We start from the raw sequence: 22,917 nt of genomic DNA, 5'->3' as shown, positions 1-22,917 counted from the left end.
GCGCATCTTGGTGCTCAATGCTTTCTAGACTGCTAAGGGCATCAAAAACATATCCTTGAACCATCAGCACAGACATAACAAAGTACATTTCATTTATGTGGAACCCATCGAGTATGATGTACTTCTGTGTAATAGTACACATTCCAATAAATTGAGGTAAAATGACTGTCTTAGATTATTTGTAAGAATGATATGCACAATTTATCCTTCAGAAATGTTCTGTAATAAGATAATTGCCATACCATTGGGTATGATGTACTTCTGTGAAATAGTACACGTCCCAGTAAATTGAGGTAAAAGGTAGTACTAGTTCTAATGAGGAAGATGCCTTAAAAAATTTTAAAACCCACATTATTAAATACAAGAATTTATTTCTAAAACTTCAGTTCTTATTCATTTTTCTTTAAAGTGCCTTTTCAGTACCCAAAGATCCATATTGTCATTCTCTATGTTCAATGTAAAGTTAATCAATCATACACATCTGTAGGACTACACAAAAGTAATTTGAGCATGAAAAACAACATTCTATATATGTGGATATGTATGTTATTAATAGCTTATATTAATAATGATACATTTTACATAACATTGGTTTTTCACTCTAGATCATAGATCATGGCTCTATTGTTTTTAAGTGTAGGACATGCAGAATGGTTAAAAAAAATTAGATACACTGCATTTGGGATATTGTAAGGAAATTCTTCATATCTTAAGTATAATACAGAGTTCTTGACTCTACCAAATGTGGAAAGTAAGTAAAATGAAGTACTCAGAATTAAAAATGATGGTACTCACTTCAAGTACTTGCCTTGTGATGCTAAATAATCAGGTGACATGATGATTATGATTTCTAATTTTTTTTTATACTTACCATCCTGTAGACCCATCCATAGGGGGATAGTAACAGTAACCTTAGCTATTTCAGTATATTTTCACATTGCCTAGTACATAAAGCCTGAGTGAAAAAAAATTAAGGCCATAATTTGCTTTCCTCAAAACTGTAGGAAGTAATTGATTTCTGATCCTTACTTCTGTGAATTAACTTATTTGGAATTTTTCCGATAATCCAAAGAAATCCAATTCATACATTACTTCATACAAAAAGTTTTTATATAACTGAAATCTTTTAGATTTTTTTTAATGCTAAGAACAGGTACATAGATGTAGCTCATTAACTAATTTTGCTAGGTTGTGAATTCATCAATTTGTATATGCAGATTTTGCTTAAAAAAATAAAATGTTCTATTTAGTATTAGATAATTGCTTATATTTGTGTTTTTAGCCTACTTTAGAAATAGCATTGTTTTATTTAGTTTATTAGCTCTGTTTTGACCTATTCTACTCTTTTAACACTATGTGTGACTTTTCTTTGCTTGAAAATTTCATGCTTATAATTTGTATCACTGTTTTGATTATTAGAAGTATCATTTCTGCTTCATACTAATAGAAAATGTGCATTGCAATATTTTTATCGAATTTTAAAGTATAATTATTTAAAAATTTAAAAAAAATTTTAAGAGAGTGGAGGAGGGGAAGAAGGAAACAGAGATAGAGAATCTTAAGCAAGCTCCATGCCCAGTACAGAGCCCTACACAGGGCTCAGTCTCAGGACCCTGAGGTCATGACCTAGGCCGAAATAGAGAGTTGGGCACTTAACTGACTGAGCCAGCCATGTACCCCTAAAAACCTTTTAATTTTAAAATTAATCATACTGAGGGTAAAATTCAGAATTGAAATTGCTGCAAAATTAATTTCCCCCCTTTTTTTCTAATACCAAATTTATATTCACCATAAGTAAACCCTGCTAATATTATTGTGAATACAATGCCTTCTATGCCTATATGACATCAATATCTTAATTAATGCATATGTATGACTGCATCTAAAATTTATATTCATAGACTTGGGTTTGCAGCAAAGGAGCTTTTACTATTTTTCTATTCCTAAACTAAATTTAGTTCTAGAGCAAAAGTCAGCAGGAAATTTGATTCTGGAAAGTGGAAGTATTGACATTTGAATCTGGAATAAGAAAAAAAAACTATTCCTTATTATCAGTTTAATTGTTGGTTATTGATCAACTTTTTAGGTTATTTCCAGTTATTTCCCTATTATAATGACATTTCAAAGAACATGGTTTCCTTTTTCTTAATTTAAATCCAATTGATCACCATATAGTACATACTTAGTTTCAGATGTAGTGTTCAGTAATTTATCAGTTGCATGTAATACCCAGTGCTTATCACATTACATGCCCCCCTTCATGCCTATCACCCAGGTACCCCATGTACTCACCCACCTCCCATCCAGCAACCCTCAGTTTTTTTTTTCCTTTAGTTAAGAGTTTCTCATGTTTTTTATCCCTCTCTGATGACTTCCTATTCAGTTTTCCCTCCCTTACCCTATGATCCTCTGTGCTGTTTCTTATATTCCACATATGAGTGAAATCATATGATAATTGTCTTTCCCTGAGTTATTTCTCTCAACATAATACTCCTCAGTTCCATCCATGTCAATGTAAATGGTAAGTATTCATCCTTTCTGATGGCTAATATTCCTTTGTGTATATATACCACATCTTTATCCATTCATCTGTCAAAGGACATCTCAGTTCTTTCCACAATTTGGCTATTGCAGACATTACTGTTATGAACATTGGGGTGTAGGTGCCCCTTCAGATCACTACATTTGTATATTTGGGGTAAATACTGAGTAGTGCAATTTCTGGATTGCAGGTTAGCTCTATTTTTAACTTCTTGAGGAACCTCCATACTGTTTCCCAGAGTGCCTGTACCAGCTTGCATTCCCACCAACAGTGTAAGAGAATTCCTCTTTCTCCGCATCCTCAGCAACATTTGTTGTTTCCTGTTTTAGTAATTTTAGCCATTGTGACTGGTGTAAAGTGGCATCTCATTATGGTTTGATTTGTATTTCCCTGACTCCAACTGATGTGGAGCATTTTTCATGTGGCTGTTGGCCATTTGCATATCTTTTTTGGAGAAATGTCTGTTCTTGTCTTCTGCCCATTTCTTGACTGGGCTATTTGTTTTTTGGTGTTGAGTTTAATAAGTTCTATATACCTTGAATACTAGCCCTTCATCTTATATGTCATTTACAAATATCTTCTCTCATTTCATAGATTGCCTTTTAGTTTTGTTGACTATTTCCTTTCCTGTGAATAAGGTTTTTATCTTGATGAAGTCCCAATAGTTCATTTTTCCTTTTGTTTCTCTTGTCTTTGGAGATGTGTCTAGCAAGAAGTTGCTGCAGCCCAGGACACAACGGTTGCTGCCTGTGTTCTCTAGTATTTTGATGGATTCCTGTTTCACATTTAGGTCTTACATCCATTTTGAGTTTATCTTTGTGTGTTGTGTAAAGGAATGGTCCAGTTTCATTATTCTATCTGTGGCTGTCCAATTTTTCCAGCACTATTTATTGAAGAGACTATTTTCCACTGGATAGTCTTTCCAGTTGACCATAGAGTTGAGGGTCTATTTCTGGGTTTTCTGTTCTGTTCTATTGATCTGTGTGTCCATTTTTGTACCAGTACCATACTTCTTGGTGATTCCAGCTTTGAAATACATCTTGAAGTCTGAAATTGTGATGCCACCAGCTTTGATTTTCTTTTTCAACATTCCTCTGGCCTCTTGGGGTCTTTTCTGGCTCCATACAAATTTTAGGATAATTTCTTCCAGCTCTGTGAAAAATGTCGATGATATTTTATAGGGATTGCATTGAAAATATAGATTGCTGTGGGTCATGTAGACATTTTAACAATGTTTATTCTTTCAATCCATGAGCATGGAGTGTTTTTCCATTTCTCTGTGTCTTTCTTAATTTCTTTCAGAAGTGTTAAGTGTTCTGTAGGTTTTAGAGTACAGATCCTTTACCTCTTTGGTTATGTTTATTCCTAGGTATCTTATGGTTTTTGGTGCAATTGTAAATGGGATCAATTCCTTAATTTCTCTATTTCTCTTTCTTATGTCTCAATGTTAGTGTATAGAGATGCAACTGATTTCTGTGCATTAATTTTATTTCCTGACATGTTGCTGAACTGCTGTATGAGTTTTAGCAATTTGGGGGTGAATTCTTTTGGGTTTTCCACATAAAGTATCATGTCATCTGTGAAGAGTGAGATTTTGACTTCTCTACCAGTTTGAATGCCTTTTCTTTTTTGTTGTCTGCTAAGGCTAGGACTTCTAGTACTATGTTGAACAACAGTGGTGAGAGGCCTGTCATGTTCCTGACCTGAGGGGAAAAGCTCTCAGTTTTTCCCCATTGAGAATGATATTTGCTGTGGACTTTTCGTATATAGCTTTTATGATATTGAGGTATGTTCTCTCTATCTCTACAGTATGGAGAATTTTAATCAAGAAAAAAATTCTGTATTTTGTCAAATGCTTTTTCTTCATCTATTGAGAGGATCATATGGTTCTTGTTCTTTCTTTTTCTTTTATTAATGTGATATATCATGTTGATTGATTTGTGAATGTTAACCACCCTTGCAGCCCAGAAATAAATCCCACTTGGTTGTGGTGAATAATCTTTTCAATGTACTATTGGATTCTCTTGACTAGTATCTTGATGAGAATTTGGGCATCCATGGTCATCAGGGATATGATGAGTCCATAATTCTCCTTTTTGATATGGTTTGGTCTTGGGATCAAGGTAATGTGGGCCTCATAGAACGAGTCAGGAGTTTTCCTTCCATTCCTATATTTTGAAACAGAATCAGAAGAATAGGTATTATTTCTTCTTTAAATGTTTGTTAGAATTCCCCTGGGAAGCCATATGTCCCTGGACTCGTGTTTTCAGGGTATGTGATGACTATTTCAGTTTCCTGCTGGTTATGGGTCTGTTTGGGTTTTCTGTTTCTTACTGTTCCAATTTTGGAAGATTATAAGCTTCCAGGAATGCATCCATTTCTTCCAGGTTGCCTAATTTATTGACATATAGTTGCTTATAATATGTTCTTAAAATTGTTTGTATGACAACCAAGGGGTGTTGGTCATGATTTTTCCTCTTCCATTCATGATTTCATTAATTTGAGTCCTTTCTCTTTTCTTTTTGATAAGTCTGGCTAGGGGTTTATCAATCTTATTAATTCTTTCAAGGAACTAGCTTGCAGTTTTATTAATCTGTTGTACTATTCTTCTGGTTTCTATTTCATTGATTTCTGCTCTAATCATTATTATTTCTCTTTCCCTGCTTGGTTTAGGTTTTATTTGCTGTTCTTTCTCCAATTCCTTTAGGTTGTAGAAGTTTAGCTTGTGTATTTGAGATTTTTCTAATTTTTTGAGAAAGGCTTGTACTACAATGTGCTTCTCTCTTAGGACTGCCTTTGCTGTATCCCAAAGGTTTTGAGCATTTATGTTTTTATTTTCATTCATTTCCATGAATTTTTTAAATTCTTCTTTAATTTCCTGGTTGATCCATTCATTCTTTAGTAGTATGCTTTTTAAACCTCCAAGTGGTTGAGTTCCTTCCCAATTTCCTCTTGTGAGTGAGTTCAATTTTTAAAGCACTGTGGTCTGAAAATATGCAGAGAATAATATTAATCTTTTGGTATTGGTTGATACCTGATTTGTGACCCAGTATGTGATCTATTCTGGAGAATGTTCCATGTGCATTTGAGAAGAATGTGTATTCTGTTGCTTTAGAATGGAATGCTCTGACTATATCTGTGAAGTCCATCTGGTCCAGTGTGTCATTCAAAGCCCTTGTTTCCTTGTTGATCTTATGCTTAGATGATCTGTCCATTGCTGTGAGTAGGGTGTCAAAGTCCCCTACTATTACTGTATTATTATAAATGTATTTCTTTAATCTGGTTATTAATTGGTTAATATAATTGGCTGCTCCCAAGTAAGGAGCATGAATATTTGATAATTGTTAGATCTTCCTGTTCCAAAGACCCTTTAAGTATGACATAGTGGCCTCCTTCATCCCTTGCTACAGTCTTTGGTTTATAATCTAATTTGATATGAAGATTGCTGCTCCAGCTTTCTTTTGAGATCCATTAGCATGATAAATGGCTCTCTACCCTTTTCATTTTCAATCTGGAGGTGTCTTTAGGTTTAAAATTAGTTTCTTTAGACAGCATTTGGATGGGTCTTGCTTTTTGTATCCAATCTGATACCCTGTGTTTTTGAAGTATTTAGCCCATTTACATTCAGAGTAACTATTGAAAGATATGCATTTAGTGCCATTGTATTTCCTGTAAAGTCCTTGTTTCTGTAGATTGTCTTTGTTTCTTGTCTCAAGCTGCTTTCAGGATATTCACTTTATCTATGAGATTTGCAAGCTTCACTATTATAGTCAGAGTATTGTTCTATGTTTATTGATTTTAGGGGGAGGGAGTCCTCTCTACCTCTTGGACTTGAATACCTGTTTTCTTCCCCAGACTAAGGAAATTCTCAACTATGATTTGCTCAAATATACCTCTGTCCCTCTCTCTCTAGCTTTTTTCTCCCTCGGGGACCCCAGTAATTCTAACGTTGTTTCATTTTATGGCATCGCTGATTTCTCAAACCCTTCCCTCATGATCCATTACTTGTTTTTCTCTCTTTTCCTCAGCTTCTTTCCTTACCATCAACTTGTCTTCTCTGTCACTTACTCTCTTTTCTGTGTCATTTACCCTAGCTGTTAGAGCATCCAATTTAGCCTGCATCTCAGAACATTTTTACCTATGACCTGATTAGATTTCATTTATGCACTAAGAGATTCTCCAGAGTCTTTTATGCTTTTTTCAAACCCAGCTAATAACTTTATAATTGTTATCCTGAATTCCAGCTCTGACATCTTACCTTACGCATATAGATCAGTTCTGTGGAAGAGAGTATTACCTATGGTTCTTTATTTTGCTGTGAATTCCTCCTTCTAGACATTTTGCCCAGAGACGAATGGATGAAGGAGTGAACAGAATAAAAAATGTCAACCATGATCCAAGTGCAATACACGTTAGATAATTCTAAAGAGGTCAGAATCCAAAAAATAAAAGAAAAAGATAAAGATAAAGGAAAAAAAGTAGGAGGGGGAGAGAATATAATCATACAGGGTGGACAAAACAGGGTGATCCACTTGGTCCTCAGTATATTTTGGTCTGCATGCAGAAGACACTAAATCACAAAATTATAAAGAAAGCCAAACTTATGTATACAAAAATAAAATTGAATACGGTGAAAGGAAGCGAAAAGTGAAGAATATATCTAATAAATGTAAACGAAAAGATGAAAGTTAAAAACTTGAAAACAAAGAGTTGATAAAATAAGAAACTAGTTAAAAAGGGAAAAAAAGAAAAAAATGAAATAGAAAATTTTAAACTGGAAGATAAGTGAATCATGAGAAAAAAATGTGAATTCTATATACTATTTTCCTCTGGCACTGGAATTTTGTAGTCCTGTGTGGTCTGTAAAGGTGCTGTAGACCTGTTCTTCCAGCTGGTCTTCTGGGGGAGGGGCCTGTTGTGCTGATTCATAGGTGTCTTTGCCTGGAGGGAGTTGCACCTCCTCTAGCCAGGGGGTGGGGCTCGGTGTAAGATGTCTCTGGTTGCATTGTGTGGTTTTTGTTTCCTAAAGGCTTTCTTTAGAGATGAATTTTTTTTAAAGGGCTGCACCTCCATCTCCAGCTCTGGAGCTGAAAGATTGGGATCCCCTCTCTTCAGTAAACCTTCAGGGATAAGCGCTCTTCACTTTTGTGTGTGCCACACTGCAGATTCCTGCAATGCACTCCCATACTGATCCCCTTGGGGGAAAAGCAGAAGGTCACCATGGTCCTGCACTTTGTAGGGCACTGGCTCAGAGAGCACTGGATTGCGCAGGTACCCAAACTTGCCCTGCCCCTTCTAGAGAAAGGCAAAGGATCACTCCTTTTCTGTCACACTGAGAGCTGTCACCTGGTGATGTGTGTTCCTGCTCCACCCCTCCCAGGGGGATGGTGGAGGGTCATTGCATTCCTGTCCTTTGCAGAGCCCCCAAACAGAGAAGGGTCACCCAGTGGGGCCTCAGTTCTCAGTTTACAGCAAACTGAGCTGAGAAACCCCTCCCGGGCTCACTGACCTAAACAAGTTTTCCTGCTCCAGCGTTTGGGAGCTCTGCTGGCTTAGGCACCCCTATTCTTTCTGTGACTCCGGGGATCTTGAGACCACACTTTCCCACCTAGGATTATGCCCTGCTTCACCACCTGAGCACCTTTCAGGCAGGGATGTCTCTCACTGGAGCAGACTTTGAAAAGTTTGCAATTTTGTGCTCTGGGGCTATGTCACTTTCTGGTAACCTTCTGACTGAGGCTCCCTCCCCCTGCCATTTATCTTCCCATATCTCCCCTCAAATTCACTCCTCTGCACCTCCTACCTTGCAAAAAGTGGTTGCTTTTCTACTTGTAGAGTTCCAGCATTTCTTTTCTTACATTTCAGGTTGAATTCATGGGTGTTCAGAATGATTTGATAATTATCTAACTTACAAGAAACCAGATGGAATGAGGTCCCCTACTCTTCCACCCTCTTGCCTCCTCTTGGAATATTGTTTTCGTATACCACCTTATAAATATGGTAATGAGGTATCTCCTCAAAGTTTCATGAGGACTTTTATTTCAAGATACCATATATATGTATATGTATATATAATTTTATATGCATTATTTTTCATATTTATATACCCATTTAATGAATTTTAATAATTTTTCCATTTTATTGAGACATAATCAAAATATGGCATCCTATTAGTTTAAAGTATACAACACAGTGATTTGATATGCCTATATATGGTGAAATGATTGCCACAGTAAGTTTAGTTAATATCACCTCATAGTTATAAATTTTCTTCTTGTGAGGAGAAACTTTAAATTCTCTCTGCAATTTTTAAATATACAATACAACACAATATTGTTAACTATAGTGACCATGCTATATCTAGGCCCCCAGAATTTATTTATCTCATACCTGGAAGTTTGTTTTGACTACCTTCACCCATATCCTCCATACCCCCTGGCACCCCACCTCTGACAACCACCTAGGATTTTGCTCTGATATTGACTATGAGAATCTAGAGCTAAATTTCATAGGATTCCCCTCAGACTTTGAACTCTCAAGGTTGTCCACACTGAGCATTCAGCAATTTCCAATTATAGTTCTGGTTTCTCTACCCTGGTGCTGGTTCTCGTGGTGGTTTCTGCTCATGGCTCTTTGTGACTCCTTGTATTCACTTGTCTTTCCAATCTCAGGAGCAATAGTTTGCCCTGTGTCCTTGGCTTTCTTATAGATTCTATAACAGGTCTTGATTTATCAGACTGCTCAGCTTTTTACTTGTCAGCCCTAGGTGCCAACCTCCAAATTTCCCTACATATAGAACTGAAAACTGGATGTATCCTTATTGAATTTTTACATTGTTGGCATTGTCTTTATTTTTATTTTTGTTTTCCTGTCCCTTTTTTCATCAGCACTATTACAGGGAGCCTGATGTGGGACTTGATCCCAGGACCCTGGGGTCACGCCCTGAGCCAAAGGTAGACACTCAATTGCTGAGCCACCCGGGCATCCCTTTTATTCTGATTCTTAATTTATCCACCCTTGAATCTACAATCAGTATTAAGTATATTACCCTCTGTGGCAGATTGAATAATAGGCACCCAAATATGTCTAAGAATAAATCTTCAGAATCCAGTGATATGAGGCAAAGGGAATTAAGGTAGCAGATGTAAGTGAGGCTGCTAATTGACCCTGAGATGGAAAAATTATACTGGATTAATAGGGCAGGCCCAATGTAAGTACAAGGGTCCATATAATTGAAAGGAGGACACAGAGAGAGAATCAGAGAGTTGATAACATGGAAGATACTCAACTGTATATTGGCTTTGATAATGGAGAAAGGGGACCATGCTCCAGGGAATGCAGTCAGCCTTTAGAGTATGGAAAAGATAGAGACAGATTTGTGTGTAGAGCCTCTAGAAATAACATACCTTGGCCATATTTTGATTTTAGCCCAGAGAGACCCATCCCAGACTTGTAATTTCCAGAACTATAAGATAACAAATTTGTGTTGCTATAAGCCTCTAAGTTTGTGGCATTTTGTTACTGCAGCAATAAAAAATATACCCTTTTAATTTCACCTTATGTTGTTTTATGTTCCAACATGATATTTTCTTTATACTTATCCTCAAATAGTAAAAATCTATCCAGACACAGGTTTTGTCAAAATAAGGAGCATGTAATCACCATTGTCACATGCTTTAACCACTCAAGTGTTTTTCAAAATATTTCTCACACAATTGAAAAGTATGACTTCTATTATAATTTCCAGTCTCTAAAAGCCATTTGTGTGTTATCAATAAGATTTCTTCCTATCACTTATTAAATACTCCGAACCTTGTGAAAAATGAAAATCTTTTCTTCTGTCTGCTACCAAGATTCTTTTTTTATCCACTGAGTGTTATGGGAGTAGATATAGAGATAAATTCTGCATAGTTCTCATTTATCACTGCCATACAGAGAACTGTACCCGCTTAATGAGAGCCATACTCACCTAATGAATCTAGAATGTGATATGTGGGTTTGGATCCCAATAAGTAATATGTTTTTGCTGTGGAAGAATGGCTACTCTGCTTTTTTGTTTGCAATGAATAAATTTTGGATAATGTGTGGACAGCAAAGGAGAGACAAAGGAAATTACTACCTATTGTGATGTTGGCATAACATTTCTGACCTGCCAATTTCACTCAGTTTCATTCTACTGGCATTGGAGTTAATGGAAATTTCCCCAGATACCATTTGAAACAGGAAGCCTATCTTCAATTCTCAGCAAACAATCCCTTTGGCAGTGGCTTCTTGACCTTAACATCTGCTTTTCTTGTTACAGGACAAACTTGTGCTGCCCTTTTGAAATTATCTTCTAATAAAGAAACCTAAACACTACGACCGGTATGAAATGGTAAAAAAACAACAACAACAACAACATTAAAAAACAACAACAACAACAATAAAAATCAAGTCCGTTTGGCAACAGTGTCTTTGAAACTGGTAAATTTCCAATATGAAAGGTACAGTTAGTTTTTTTTCTCCATCAAGGTCTTCTTTATATTCTATTTAATACCTTACGTAAATATCAGAATAAGGGCAGAAGTGAGGGCATCCATAAGGCCAGCAGAGAAGGAGCGTCCATTAAATATTTTTGAAATTACCACTCTGCTGTTACCGGCAGAATTGACTAAAATAGTTTTCTAAGTCCACTCCAAATATCTCAAATGATGAAGGGTCTTATAGGAATATGGCAGAGATAATGCTAATCCAAGGGTGGATTTGTGAACACAAATCCAGATTGCAGATCAAGGCTTAAAAGTTTAGCCGGATCCCAACCAGAAGAGTTCTAACAACTAGCAGTTCCAGAACTTCAAAGGGACAAGGTATTAGCAACAGAGATCAGGGATTTCATTTAGCATAAAGAACTGGACAACCAAATTAGAGTCCAAGAACCAAGAGACCAGAGCATCATACCATCCTGGTATGGACAACATACCAGGCTCTCCAAGAGAGCGATTTATCTGAGATCAACATCATTCCAGACTGAAGGGCTGGCCCATATTTATAGGTGGATGCTAACATGGCATTTAGAGGCATGTGGACGTCAGCAGCCATAAATTCAACAAACACTCTCATCTTTCAACTTTTAACAACCTTTACTGAGTGACTATTTTTAAATCCCTGCATTTAAGTACTGTCTGGCACTTAATTTCTAATACATTATTCTTTGAGATACTAGATTTTATTTTGCTTTTTAAATTCCCCTCATATTTGCATATGCTTTTTTATTTCAGTTTTGTAGCCAGACTTCTTGGCTTCTTGAGTCAAAGATTTTGGCAGCTATAAAATCAAGAATAGCTCCAAGTAGCCTGTCTTTTTATAAAAGCCTAAGCAAAATGAATAGAATATGATAGGAGACCTGGGGAAGGGAGAGAACAGAGAGAGGATCTTAACAGCAGAGATACAGGTTTCTGCCAAATGGCGGGGGAAAGGGAGTTTTCAAAGTCTGGATCTGAATCTAAAGCACTCCTCCAAGGCAGTGTCTGTGAGGTATCCAGACCTCCGAGAGATGCTTCTGTCCACCAGGAAAGCAGGACCTCAAAGATGATACACAAGTGGAACAAAAGGTCAAGGGTCCACTGCCATTGGGACAGTATAATCTACCCAGATTATGTATGATGATCTGTCCTGGAAACTAAAGGCCTTTCATCTTCCAGGGGCTAAGTAAACTTCCCAAATATTGGTGAGACATTGTAAGGGATAAAAGCACACAGTGATAACTATTCTGACTCAAAGATTGTTAGGAATGAAAATCAAGCCAGCAATTGTTTTTTCATAATTAAACTTGTGGACTAAGAGCCATACCAATCATACATGTTCCTACAATAATATCTGAACACTATAAAGATTATTTTTCTAAATTATTCAAAGTCAGATGAAACATGGTATCATTACTCTAAATAACTGTAGATTAAAAAATTCTGATAAAATGTCTGACTAAATATTCTGATAAAAATATTTTAACATCCAAAGTATCAGTCCCTTGTTTTGATATTACAAGAAAATATAATTTTAAAATCATGAATAATATCATGCCCAGATAGAATAAAGATAAAAATCTTTAATAAGAAAATAATACTTCCCATATTGGGCTCTAAATTTTAAATGGAATTTTCTGAAAATTCATTAATTCTTTTCCTCCTATAATGGTAAAACTCATTCTATTCCTGAAACCATTATTACATGATATGTTAGTTAAATAGAATTTAAATGAAAATTTGAGGGAAAAAATATATAAATTTTTTAAAATAGTAAAATTCAGTATACTGAACCAGACAAAAAGAAGAAAATGCATTTACAATTCATATTTTCAGTTTCTGCTGTTGAAAATAACACATTAATGAACATCTTCATGCATCATAACATTTTCTTCTCCTGTGGAAAAACTTCTACCACTGAGCAGACTTTGTATTATTTCTTATTGTATCTGTCTCAGCAACTTTGATCAGCAAAAAGAGCTGTTTTAGTCTTTTGGAATGTACTCTATCAAGCATGATATCAGATTAGGAAAGATTTTAAATCTTAGGCAAGCCAATATTTTCATATTGGCTTATAATCTATGCATGAAGAACATGGCCTGAGAAGCAATATTTTAAGCATTCTTTAATCATTTCTATGGCATCCACATTTCTTTAGGAATCTAAGAGACCAGGACATATGCAGATGTAACAGCATATTGAAGATAGCCTTTCTAATTAGAATAGGAAAAATATTTCCAAGAAAAACAACATAAACTTTGTTCCATTAAAATATTGCTTTGTTCCCTATGAATATTTTTCTTAGCATATTTATTCATAAAGCTATGTGTTTTATTCCTGAATTTTATTGAACTTGATAAAAATAATACTTCATGTGTAGTTACATTTGGCATCATTTCTATTATAAAAGAATATTTATCTTTTTCACATCCTATGTCATTGGGAAATGCTAACAGTTTTTAAAACTGTGTAGTCTATGGCTCAAATAACACCTCCAAATTTATCTAGTTTTATTTGTGACTATGAAATTGTCATAAAAATTTTAAAGTTTGTGAATTTTTTATTGATTTCTTTCATTTATTTTATTCATGCAGCACATGTTCTAAGTGGTGGAATCTCTTGTTGTTAATAATATCCATAAAATAGTGCATTATTTTACTGAAAAAAAAAACAACCCTATTGATGTTTAATGCATGTTATTACCATCCATTTTCCATGTACTTTTTTTCAAATAAAAACATCATAGTCTTCCTTTTTCACTTTGTATCATATTGCATGATATATTGTGATGGCTTAAATATTATTTCTGCAAAATATTATTTTAATGGTTAAAATATTAATTGTATAGCTATGTAATAACTTGCTTATGTAGTGTTGGAGAGTTATTAAATTTTTCACACTAATATTAATGATGCTTATGCCAATATTTTATCAGAAATTTATTTAGTAAAAAAAATAAAATAAAATAAAAAAGAAATTTATTTAGTGTATAAGTAGGAGACAATTTTTAGGTAATCAATGTATCAGTAAATGTGGGTATAATTCTCACATCTCTTAGTTATTGATTTTAAGAATTCTAATCAAACTCAGTAGTCCTTTTCAGAGAGATTTTCAAATGGTTTGCATTATCGTTAATTTGTGTAATACAATTATACTGCTCATATAAAATCATTACATTCAGCATAAAAGATTTTAAGAAGTGGGAGGAAGGTGGTATAGGTTCAACTGAGGAGTGAAAAACTTGGCTATCACTGCCACTCAACACTCATTTTCCTTTGGATAACATAGGGATCATTTTTTTTTTCCTGATTCTAGATGCATTCATCCTCTTGCTTGCTTGCTTTTCCCCTTCTCTTTGTTCCTGCTTGAAAAGTAGGTGTGTTAGTTTCAGCTCAGAGAAATTGACAGAAGCCTCAATTCTGATATTCCTGAGTCTGAACAAGTGCCAGTAATTACATCTCCAGACTTCTTGTTTCATGAGAAAAGACAAATGCTTAATTTGTTCACACTGCTTTTGAGTTTGTGGTGACTCACAATTATAAAAAGTTTTTAGCTTATATAGAATATTTTTATAATTAAAATATACAATTCATCAATTATATGTATTATCAAATATGCACTCAGAAAAATAAAAGCTAAATAAATACAGTTCCTGAATCCAAGCATTAAAAATAGGATAAATTGTGTTGGGATGAGCACTGGTATTATACTGTATGTTAGCAAATTGAATTTAAATTAAAAAATAAAATGAAAATAGGATAAATTGGGGCTCCATGCTCTCAGCACAGAGATTCCTAGGATAATGCTTAGGATTCTCTCTCTCTTTCTCTCTCTCTACCTCTCCCTCTATCCACACCCATACTCATGCTGTCTCTCTCTTTCTGAAATAAAAAAAATTAAATCTTCAAAAAAAATTAAAAATAGGATAAATTACTTGCCTATTGATTTAAAAAAAGGAATTATAATGGACATACTATAGTAATTGTTTTATGAGGTAATGCTATCTATTTTAAGATGAATGAAATTGAAAATTATTGTTTCCATCAATGCAATTTGCAGAATTTTATATTTAATACGATGCCCTCTGAGTAAGTTTTTTTTTTTAAGATTTATTTATTTATTTATTCAGAGAGAGCAAAAGAGAGGCAGAGACACAGGCAGAGAGAGAAGCAGGGTCCATGCAGGGAGCCCGACGTGGGACTTGATCCAGGGTTTCCACGATCACACCCCGGGCTGCAGGTGGCGCTAAACCACTGCACCACTGGGGCTGCCCCCTCTGAGTAAGTTTAAAGTGTTTTAACTATTTAAAATAATATTTATGGGTGCATAAATATGTAGTAAAAATACTCTGAATTCATGATGGTGGTCATTTCAAAGATATCTGAAGAAAATGTGACATATAATGAAGATTTAATACAACTAAAAGTTAGGAAAACAGGGAATTTATTTCTATATTCTTGTGGTATGGTTAAAATACTTCACAATTAAAACATATACACAAACACACAAAAATATATATATAGCACAGTGTGTGGGAGTGGTACTCTGGAATCAGATTGCTTGCACTGGAATATGCACCATATGATCTTGAGCTACATTGTTTATACCTGACCTTCTACATCTATAAAATAAAGTAAGGACTAAATAAGTCAATAGATGTGAAGCTGTCAGAAGAGTTCCTGGCTTATAATCAGTGCTTGATACATATTAGCTTTTATTAGTTTATTTTAAATCAAATTAAATATGGTCTTAAGCTTCTACCCATTATATTAATGTAGAATGACACTTCAGCTGTAATGTTGAAAGACTCTGCTATTCCAAGGTTGGTAAAGGAATATGAGGGCATATAGGCTTGCATAAAAATGGCAGAGAAGCCTGCTTCCAGGCCATGCTGATCACCATAATAACCAATGCTTCTTTTGCTCTTCACAGTTGCTGAGAAGTCTGTTTGGCTATGTGTGGACTAAGGAATGCTTCTTTATTCAGTCTTCTTCAGTAACTACAGACCTAACCATATAGTGCCTCTACTACTCAAGGTCTGTGTGATAATTCTCTTCTACAGACATATCTCAGTCACCTTTATCCAAAACCAACTTGCAAGTGAAGACATGTATCTCTGCAATCCCCCCCGCCCCAGTCTTATAGAAAGTCACCCTCACTTTTCTTGACTCAGACTAATTCTGCCTACTTCTCTATCAACACTGGCTCATTTCTTCTCTTGAATTAGCTTCCGTCTCCTGGAATGTCATAGGGAGCTGTATTCTAAAGGGTTAGAAACATGTATTTGGATTTCACAATGACAAAATTCATCCAATGACTGTGTTATTTAGGGTTCTTGGCAAGCTGATTCTGGCTAGCAATAATTTCTTAATGGAAGTATATTTTAAAAGATACTGAGAAGCTTAAAATATTGAAAGAAATGCTAACAAAATTATCAGGCCTTAGAAAAAAAAAACTGGAATCAAGGCAGCTTTTCTCTAACTAGGAAAACTCATGAACTTTATTGTTAAAATGGCTTAGCCCCAACAGATTTATCTCCTTCTTAACCTTTGTTTAGCATTTATATTCCCAGGAGGGAGTCTGACAGGTTTAGCAGAGACTACATTTCCACCTATGGCTGAGACTGGCAGGTGGGTGTAATGCTAGACAGTTCCTATAATGCTCCCTGCATCCCCATTGCCTAGCTCATTAGTTGACCTATAGCTGGTGCTCAAAAAGTGATTGTTGAACTTCAGTATTCTAAGTGACTCATTTCTTTTGATGAAAGCATATGTTGGTAAACAATTTAACTATTCTTAAGATCCTATATTTCAGTTCTTTCAATTTCTCTTCATATTCTTCTATGCTTATGTTTTTGTTAGAAATCTATGCTTGAAGTTATTATCTCTATTTCTTCTATAGTCTCAAACCCTAGTGAGTTATTTTTCCTTCTATAGCATTTTCTTTCCTCTCTTTGCTATGCTTGAGTGAAACTTGTCAGCTCTACATGTTGTGTGCTCTTTAGGAATTCCTGTCTCACCAAAAACAGTACCTGAATGAAATTGCATCTGAGCTTGACCACAAATCAATTCCTTTCATCCTGTTCTTGCTAACTTAAATATTGATCCCTGTCAAAACAATATCCAGGATTTATTCATTAATAATTAATTGTTATTTTATGTGATTTCAAACATAGAGACACCCTCAGGGTTCATTATTTCAACCATTTGTCAGTCATGTAGCTGAATGTCAAATAAACTGTCTCCAAGAAAATGTATCTGCTCCTTAAAAATTTTTAGATACTCTGAGGCCATTCTAGTTCAACCAAATCATTAGACTAGTGCTTGTTATCTAAATCAGTATCTAACTAAAAAGTATACGTGGGAGCAGTACATAATATAAAATAGCAGTAATAGATTATGTTATATGCTTAATTCTACATGAATGGTTCATTGGTAAATAAAAGGCTGGAACATGGAGCAGAACATAACAGACTTATGTATAAGACTCATGTTTGGTGAGATACTGACACCTAGACTCTAATGAATTATTTCTAAGTGCATTTCCCTAACAAAAAGAATCAGAAGTACTTGGAATAATGGTTCATTAGAGACTAGAACAGACACTATGCAAGAATATAAGATGAGCCTGGAACATCTTGTGGTAAAAAAGGAAGTGCTAAAAAAAAAAAAAAAAAAAAGACAAAAGAAGGATGAAGCATGTCAAATTGACACAGTTGCCGATTTCCCAACAAAGCTGGAACAATTTGAGCAATAAAAGAAATAATAATAATATTGGATTATAACACAACAAATACAGTAAGTATTTATGAGCCTCTAATAACAAAATAAAAGAGTAAATAAACAACAAACAAAATAAATGAAAAGAGGCAACTCTTTCTAATGGAATAATTCCAATTAATGAATATAGAAGGAATGTGGTAAATAGAAAACACACCATTAGAAAACCACAGAAATAATTCTGCAGGCAAGGACTCTGTTTACCTGCCTAAAGACCGATCCTCCAGAAGGAATTTAAATGCCATAATTCCTTTTCCAGGAGTTTCACCAACCAGCAAAATGTGACTCTAACCATAGGAGAGGAGATTCAAAGTCAGTACCACACCCAAACAAACTTAGTTACAATCACACTTTCCATCTATTCTTCTAAAGGCCCATTCATCTTTTCTGGAAATCATTGACTCTCTCTTAAGTTGTCTACATTCATTTCACCCCGTTTCCCCTATTAAGAGAATATATAAGCTCTCAAATCTTACTGTTTGAATATTCACTTTTTTTCCATGTGTGCCCCTGTGCACATAAAAAAATTAATAAATTTGTGTATCTGCGTGTTGTCAGTTTTCTCTGTTAATCTGCGTGTTGTCAATTTATTTCACAGACCCAGCTATCAACCCTAGAAAAGTAAAGGGAAAGGTTTTCCTCCCCTATACTACACACTGCAAAGACAAAGATATTCAGTATGGCTCTTTAAAAAGTCAATCTATTATGTTTACAAGGGTATATATCCTTTAAATATAAGGACATAGATAGGTTGAAAGAAAATATGGAAAAGCAAAGCAACTATCATGAAAACATTTATTAAGCACTGATGTGGATACATTAATATCTGATAAAATAGGTTTTAAGACAAAAAAAATTGAAAAAGTAAATTCCATAATGATTGAAAGGCCAACTCAATAGGAAGAAACAACAATCCTGAATCTGAAAATATCTGATAGCATAGCTTCAGAATAGTTAAGGCAAAAGTTGAGAGACCTAAGAGGAAAAATTGACAAATCCTTAATCAGAGTTGGAAATTTTAATATACTTCTGTCAGTAACTAACAGAACAACCAAATAAAAAACAATAAAGGATTTATTTATAAGGAATTTAAACATTATTCAACAACTCTATCTAATTCATATTTAGGACATTATAACAAATATTCTTCTAAGTATACATGGAATATTTACAAAAGAAAAGGGAGAAAAGGAGGAAGTAAAAAAAGACTAAAGTAAGAAAGGAAAAAAAGAAAAAGGAAAAGGGCACAAAATTCAGAAGTATGAAAAATATTAACTTTATTGCTGTTCAAAACTAGATTGCAGAACATAGTTTGACACATGGCCAGAATCTAACTTCCACATAATTTGCCCCCACAACTAATTTTGCCCTATGTTCACCAAGAGAGTACATGGGCAGTGGTATATTGTCTCTTGTTGAGCTGCCTCAAGAAGCTTATAGTAGGAAGGAGTGAGGAGTATTAAATACTGTGGACAGGCTGCTCCAAAGTGAGAGTATAAAAAAAAAGTCTATACCCTGTATGCATCCACTTATTCCTTCTTATTCCTAATTTTAGATTATTGAGTGAACAGAAGTGTGGACCCTGCTTTCTAAAATCTGCAAACAGTGACAGTTCCTATTTTAGAGTTACTATCTAGAAACTTGGGGAAAACAGAAACTGTTTCTTCCTCAGAAACATGAGGAAGAGTCTTAACAATATCTCATTTCAAGCATTAAAGGTTTTTATTTCCTTAAGGAGGGCACTCACTTATGGTGTTATATGTAAATAATCACTAATTAAAATAATATTTAAAAAAGTCTAGTAACAACATTGGGAATGTACTGAATGCTGCTGGATAGGTCATTTAAAAATGGTTAATGGTTACTTTTACATTGTGTGAATTTTACCTCAATAAAATAAGTAAATAGCTTTGTAAAAAATAATAATAATAAAGCTTTTTCAGTTCCTCCATAGATTCAAGGAAGCAATTATTAGAGATAAGAAAGATTTCACTAAAGCCTTTCAATGCTGCAATATGTTTAGCTGAACAAAATAGAGAAAGAAGACTTGTGGATCACGAGAATAGATTTAAGGAACTCAGTGACTACATCAAAGGTAACATTTCTTTCTTTTTTCTTTTTTTTACAACATTTCTATCATAGGAGTCCCAGCAGAAGAGAGAGAAAAGAGGGAAGGAAATCTATTTGAGGAAATAATAGCTGAAACTTCTTCCAGTCTGAGGAAGGAAACAGACATCTAAATCCAAGAGGCACCAAGAACTCTTATCAAAATGAACAAAAGTATGTCAGCACCAAGGCATATTTTAATTAAATTTGCAAAATATGGTGATAAAGAAAAAAATCATAAAAGCAAGACAAAATAAATCCTTAACTTATAAGGGAAGACCCAAAAGGCTAGCTGAAGATCTCTCCACAGAAACTTGGCAAGCCAGAAGAGAGTAGTATGATATATTCAACATGCTGAATGGGAAAAATCTGCAGCCAAGAATACCTTATCCAGCAAGGCTACCATTCTGAAGAGAAGGAAAGATAAAGAAGTTCCCAGACAAACAAAAACTAAGAGAGTTCATGACCACTAAATGAACTCTGCAAGAAATATTAAAGGAAACTCTTTGAGTGAAAAGGAAGAACCAAAGGAGACAAAGATAAGAAAGAAGCAGAGGAAATCTCCAGAGACAATTACAAACAAGTAATAAAATGGCACTAAATACAAATTTATCAATAAATACTGTGAATGGTGTTCCTGGATGGCACAGTTGGTTAAGTGTCCAAGCTTGGTTTTGGCTCAGGTCATATGGAGTCTGCTTAAGACTCTATCTCCTCTGCTCCTCCTCACTCCTCTAAAATAAACAATAAATATTAGAAACAAAAAATAAATACTATTAATGTAAATAGACTAAATGCTACAAATCAAAAGACAGGGGGTGTAGAATGGATCAAAAACCAAAACTATATGCTGCCTACAAGAGATTCGTTTTAGATCTAAAGACACCTGCAGATTCAAAATGAAGAGATAGAAAACTATTTATCATGCAAATGGACACCAAATGAAAGCCAGAATAGCAATACTTATATATCAGACAACCTAGACTTTAAGCCAAAGACTGTAACAAGATGAAAAAGTGCACTATATCATAATAAAGGGGACTGTACAACAGGAATATCTAATAATTGTAACTATTTATGCTCCCAACATGGGAATACTCAAATAGATAAAACAAAACTAAAAACAAACAAAAGGAACTCACTGATGATAATACAATAATAGTAGATGACTTTAACACTCCACTTACAGCAATGGACAGATTATCTAAACAGAAATCAACAAAGAAACAGTGGGAAACAGAAATCAACAAAGAAACAATGGCTCTGAAGGATGTATTGGACCAGATGACGTAACAGATATATTCAGAGCATTTCATGCTAAAGCAGCAGAATACACGTTCTTTTCAAGTGAACATGGGACATTCTCCAGAATAAATCACATATTGGATCATGAATCAGGCCTTATCAAGTACAAAAAGACTGAGATCACATCATGCATATTTTCTGATCAATACTATGAAACTTGAAGTCCACCACAAGAAAAAAATTGGAAAGACCAGATACATGGAGGGTAAAGAACATGCTACTAAACAATGAATGATTCAACTGGGAAATCAAATTAAAATTACATGGAAACAAATGTAAATTAAAACAATGGTTCAAAACCTTTGGGATACAGCAAAAGTGGTTCCAAGAGGGAAGTTTACAGCAATATGGGCCTATCTCAAGAAGCAAGAAAAATCTCAAATAAATAAGCTACCCTTACACCTAAAGGAGCTAAAAAAAGAACAACAAATGAAGCCTAAGCCAGCAGAAGAAAGGAAATAATAAAGATTAGAGCACAAATAAATGATATAGAAACCAACAACAAAAAAAAAGTAGAATAGATCAGTGAAACCAGGAGCTGCTTCTTTTAAAAAACTAATAAAATTGATAAACCCCTAGCCAGACTTATCAAAAATAAAAGAGAAAGGATACAAATAAATAAAATCACAAATGAAAGAGGAGAAAAAACAACCAACACCACAGAAATACAAACAATTATAAGGGAATATTATGAAAAACTACATGCCAACAAATTGGACAACCTGGAAGAAAGGGGTAAATTCCTAGAAACATATAAATTACCAAACATAAACTACCCAAACTGAAACACAAAGAAATAAAAAACTTGAACAGACCAATAACTAGCAAAGAAATTGAATCAGTAATCAAAACTATCCCAACAAACAAAAGTCCAGGACCAGATGGCTTCCCAGGGGAATTTTACCAAATGTATAAAGAAGAGTTAAGACCTATTCTCAAACCATTCCAATAAATAGAAATTGAAGGAAAACTTCCAAGTTCATTTTAATGAGACCAGTATTACCATAATATCAAAATCAAAGATTCCACTAAAAAACAGAATTATAGGCAAATATCCCTGATGAATATAACTGCAAAAATTGTCAATAAAATACCACCAAATCAAATGCAACAGTACATTGAAGAATCATTCACCATAATCAAGTGGGATTTATTACTAGGCTGCATGAGTGATTCAATATTTGCAAATCAATGTGATAGACTATATTAATAAAAGAAATCATAAAACCATATGATCCTTTCAATGGATGCAGAAAAAGCATTTGACAAAGTACATCATCCATTCATGATAAAAACCCTCAACAAAGATGGGTGTAGAGGGAACATACCTTACATAATAAAGGCCATATATGAAAAACCCATAGTTAATATCATCCTCAATGGGAAAAAGCTGAGAGCTTTTCCACTACAGTTAGGAAAAAATGTCCACCCTTACTACTGTTATTTAACATAGTTGTGAAAGTCCTGGCCTCAGCAAACAACCAAAAGAAATAAAAGGCATACAAATTGGCAAGAAAGAGTGAAACTTCCATTATTTGCAGATGACATGATACTCTATATAGGAAACCCAAGAGGCTCCACCAAAAAATTGCTAGAATTGATACACAAATTCAGTAAAGTCAGAGAATACAAATTCAATATACAGAAGCCTGTTGCATTTCTATACACCAATAATGAAGCTGCA

At 34.5% G+C, this 22,917-nt stretch overlaps 1 long non-coding RNA gene across 5 annotated transcripts in view; it reads left to right on the top strand.

Annotated features, from left to right (window-relative positions):
* LOC140604738 (uncharacterized) overlaps positions 1 to 22,649 on the top strand; it is a 158,640-nt gene extending 135,991 nt beyond the window's left edge. For all 5 annotated transcript variants that reach the window (XR_012007539.1, XR_012007533.1, XR_012007532.1 and 2 more), the window contains 3 exons: positions 10,845 to 11,025; positions 15,173 to 15,323; positions 19,965 to 22,649. This is a non-coding gene — a long non-coding RNA (uncharacterized lncRNA). The remainder of the gene's footprint in view (positions 1 to 10,844; positions 11,026 to 15,172; positions 15,324 to 19,964) is intronic.
* Positions 22,650 to 22,917: the final 268 nt, after the last annotated feature.

Source organism: Canis lupus, chromosome 15 (genome assembly GCF_048164855.1).
Source record: "Canis lupus baileyi chromosome 15, mCanLup2.hap1, whole genome shotgun sequence".
Taxonomy (NCBI): domain Eukaryota; kingdom Metazoa; phylum Chordata; class Mammalia; order Carnivora; family Canidae; genus Canis; species Canis lupus.
This window is presented reverse-complemented; position numbering and strand designations above follow the sequence as displayed.